Below are 3,901 nucleotides of genomic sequence, written 5' to 3' on the forward strand. Positions count from 1 at the left end.
CATGTTTTGATGGTTCTACTCTTAGTTGGTAGATACTTGTTGAGAACTCTTGCTTTAGAATTTCATGTCATACTTCATCAACTTCCAACCTTCCATGAGGATCAAAGTCTTCAAAGGTTGTTATGATTTCCCTTCTATGATTGTTTTAATCTTTCTAACTCTTCATGATCCTTGTTGGGTAAAATAATTTTAGTTTTATTCAACATTTTTAAAGCTTCTATTGTCAATTTTACCGGTTGTGAAACCAGAATTTTGAATAAAAACCTAACAATTGGTATCAGAGACATTTTTGCAAGGTTAGTTAGATTATTTTTTTAGTTGATGAAATCTTTGTTTTTGGAAAACATGGATGATTTTTTCTTTGCAAGAAAAATCCATACATATTTTCTATGACAACTTAAAATGTTTATAATTGTTATTTTTGACCAAAAGTTTACATGCATCTTTTTGGTCATAAAAGTTGTCTTAGAAAAACAAAGAGTTGTTTTATATATTTTTGAGTATATAAATATGTATGATGTGCATAAACTAGCCATGAACCTTTCTGTTGTTGAATGTGTTGATTTATTTAAAATGGTTGTAATTATTTAGTTATTCATATGGTATGTAATAATTAAATAGATAGTTTTCTTTTGTTAATTTTTGTAAATAATAGATTAGTTTTAGAAATAGTTTATCTTTATAAAAATGTAACAAGAATGAAGATGGTAGCTATTTTGAAGATCAAAAGTGTATAAAGTTGATTTTATTAAAGTTTCTTAATCTTTATAAAATTATTTTTATAAAATTGTTACCAGGTGTTAAAGCAAGTGGGAGTATATGAAGACTTTACAAGATAAAGGTTCCTTGTAACGCCCGGTTTTTGGTATGCATTTAAATTTATAATTTATTCATGTTTATAGAGCAACTCGATGAGTTGGAAGCCACAAACTCGTCGAGTAGAGATTATTAGGACTGCAGGTTGAGAAACCTACTCGACGAGTTGGGAGGCCTCAACTCGACGAGTAGGCTGGTAGATATGAAACTGTAACACTATAAATTTTCAAACAAAATTTTCATTTTTAAATCACATAAAAGTCAATATCACATTTCTCAAAAACCACAAATGCATCAGTTGTCAAAAACACAAATAAAAAAATGACTGATAATATCCCAAAATACTCAAACATAATCTCGAACAGGTGTGCACAAAGAAGTCAGTGCCTTCCCACGATCCTGCAAAGTAACTGAAACACATATCACACAACACGGTAAGCACGAAGCTTAGTGAGTTCCCCAAACTACCACATACACAAATAATAAGCCTCTCATGGATATAGCTTGGCATGGCCCTCCGGTATCACGACTCGGTGTGGAACCTCCGATCATGTGTCTCAGTGAAGACCCTCCGGTCTCACAGCTCGGGTTGGACCCTCTAGTCCTATATCTCAATGAAGACCCTCCGGTCTCATAACTTGGTTTGGATCCTCTGGTCGTAACTCAGTAAAGCACAAAATAATATAACATATATCACAAAGACAAAATCCAAAATAACACATAACTCAATATAAGCACATAGGACCCTCTGATCGATAACTTAAATAAGACCCTCCGGTCACAATATATGACCACACAGGTAAGTATAGTGAGAAGACTCACCTTGCAGAGTAAAGCAATATATCCCACACTTGAACTGCTAGTGTAGACTCCGCCCTCCTTAGCTTCCAAAATCCACAGCTTGACCAAAACCCTAAAGTCAACGGAAGTCAACAGTCAAAGCTGACCCAAATCGTCGAGTGCAACTCATCTACTCGTCGAGTTCCTCAATACTCAATAAACCAAGAAAACCCGAGTCAACTCGCCGAGTTGCTAGCCAAATCTTCGAGTCCATGTAGAGTCTAGAAGATTGGGGAAAACCCTAGCCGCTCGTTGAGTTGTCCTACCAACTCTTCAAGTTCACTCTGAATCCAAAAGCGGGAAAACCCAAGACGACTCGTCGAGTTGGATGCCCAACTCGTCGAGTTCTTCATGCATTACACATTTAACTTATTCTAGTCAATTCCAACACTCTAAACTCCATATCCAACATCCTAGGAGGAAGTTAACATGTAAAGTTGTTAACTTTATGATCATGCAAGGCCTCACAAGGCCAAAACACCCAATACTATGCTCAAGTAGGAGTTTAGGACATGAAGACGGGTCAAAGATTCATAAAGCTTGAGGCTTTAGGCCTACAGGGCCTAGTAGTGTCTAGATCTGAGGTCTCACAGCTCCATATCATGCTCACAACCATTAATGACTCAAGGAGAAGCTAGAAAGGGACATAAACTCTCTAATGGAGAGATCTAACAAACAAGAAGTCAAGGTATAAACTTTTTATTTTCAAATGACTACTACCACTAAGATGATGCCAGATCCAAAGACTCCTTCTTGTTCCAAGCTTCTTCTCTTCAAGAAATGGACCAAAAACCCAACCTCTATTAGCTCTAAACACTCTCAAATGGAAGGTACTCAATTAGGGTTTGTCTCAAGGTGGTAAAGTGATGAGGGAGGCGGGATAAAGGAGTTAATGCCCTTTAAATAGGGTGCAAGACCGAATAATTAGGGTTTCATCAAACAGACTCAGCTCGTCGAGTCGAATCCCCCGATTCGACGAGTAGACTTCATATCCCGCATATCCGGCTCAACTCCTACACGATGAGTTGGGACCAACCAACTCGTCGAGTAGGTCCTCTAATGCGAATCAACTTCTAAAATTTCTCATTTAGGAAATTGGGTTATTACAATTCTCCCCCACTTAAATTAGATTTCGCCCTTAAAATCACTCTTTATCGACACATAGGTTGGAACAACAATTAGAGAAGCACCACCGTAAAAATCTCGTAACATATAAAGATCCACTCTACTCATGACATCCGAAGCCAAACAAAAACCCTCAGCTTGAAGAAGGACATACCCTTTTTCCGTTGCAGTATCAGCTCCGACTCTTCAGAACTCGGATACTATAGTGGTCTGCCTCCCCTTCAGACCGCCAATGCAGAATATCACCATGTCAACTGCTCATCGAATCACGGACCGATAAAGCACTTCTAACTTTGATTATCTCATTGCGACTGATGGGAACAACTATCTAACCATAATTGGCCGCTCGTCACTCATGTTGGACATACCAATCGATCCAGATTGTAGATCAAAAGGAATGGAGGGGTCACATCCCACCAAGTATCAACTATCGGTACCGTTATCAGAACCAATCTGAAGAATGAATATCAATACTCTTTCCTCAGCCACTAGAAGAATGACCATGCCTGGTCGGAAATATCCTCTAATATCCATAGCCATAAGCCCCATCTTCCCTTCAATTTTCACTTCCAACACTGCGTACCAGGTTAGTTCCCGGCCTAAGATTTTAACCTCCGAGGTTACCCTAACACATCCGGCAATACGACTTCACAGTCGTTCTATCCAACCAAGCTGTTTCAACCAATCACACTGGGCTCACAGTCACCAAGTTCGCTTTACCCTAAGTGATTACTACAACCGAATTGAAGTCGCACCTCACCTTCGACCTTTGTCGTATACTACTTGCTACTCCATGCGTGTCGTGGTTCTCCTCAAAGCAACGAACCAATCCACCCAGGTATAAAACATCAGATGCGAAAAATCCGTACTGATAATGAAATCCATCTGAAAACTCTGAAATCCCAACCTACCCATCCTCCACACAAATAGATCCTAAACTCAACACAAGAGTCTGGTCCGACACAAAATTGGAACCACTCGTATCCGATCTGATACTCAACTTGTGACCCAAGATCCACGAATCCACGCGTACATAACTCCTCCCATCCTTTCGATTTGCGGTAACCCCTCCCTCAATCGAGATAATATGGTTTCCAACTATTATAGAGACCCTAGTCTC

The sequence above is a fragment of the Lactuca serriola genome, chromosome 6 (assembly GCF_051521515.1).
Source record: "Lactuca serriola cultivar US96UC23 chromosome 6, Lser_US96UC23_V15, whole genome shotgun sequence".
NCBI lineage: Eukaryota > Viridiplantae > Streptophyta > Magnoliopsida > Asterales > Asteraceae > Lactuca > Lactuca serriola.